Genomic DNA, 790 nt, shown 5'->3' with positions numbered 1-790 from the left:
CTAGCCCTATCTACAGCTGAGTTCTTCCCACTTCATCAACTTTTAGTTCTTACAGGGGAAGAGGGGATACCTACAAGATGTTAAGTAGATATGTAGGGTCTGAGGATCAGTCTCTTTAGTCATCCATCCCATTTCTGTGAAATTCTTATAGTTTGGATAAACATGTCTCCCAAAATGTATTCTGAGGTGTGGCTTTGGGAAGAGAAATGGATTATGAGATTGTTATCTGCTATGGTTTGTGTCTAGTTGTCTTCCCAAAGCCTCATATAGTCACTGGGGCAAGCTTGTAGAGTTTGTGATTAATTCATGATCCAACGCTGGGATTCTGTGTGAGTGCTAAATCTACCCTGAGGCAGATAGCCTGAACATAATTTACAGGAAGGAGAGGGGCTGGCTAGCTGCCACAGTTGCTGCTCCTCCCTTTGCTCTTTGGTGTTTTCTACCGCCGTGAGAGGCTGCCCTCTGCCATCTGCTGTTCTGTCTGGAGCCAGCTGAAAATGGACTGAAATCTCTATTAACTCAGCTAAATAAACCTTTCCTTCCTTAATTTTGAGTGTCAGGAATTTTGTCACAGCAAAAAGAGAAAAGTAACTGAGATACTCATATTGGATTGATCTTCTGATGAGTTCTTGGCCAAGAGGCCTGTTGGAGGTGGTGTCCAATTGAGGAAGTAGTCTCTGGGGGATAACTTGGGAGGACATATCTTGCTACAGATTCTTTTTCCCTTTCTGTCTGCTTCCTGACCACCAATACCTGAGAAGTTTTCCTTTCACTGTGGCATTCTAACAGT

Source organism: Octodon degus, unplaced genomic scaffold (assembly GCF_000260255.1).
Source record: "Octodon degus isolate 3935 unplaced genomic scaffold, OctDeg1.0 scaffold00161, whole genome shotgun sequence".
Taxonomy (NCBI): Eukaryota; Metazoa; Chordata; class Mammalia; order Rodentia; family Octodontidae; genus Octodon; species Octodon degus.
The sequence above is the reverse complement of the archived record's forward strand: the minus strand, read 5'-3'. Positions refer to the sequence as shown.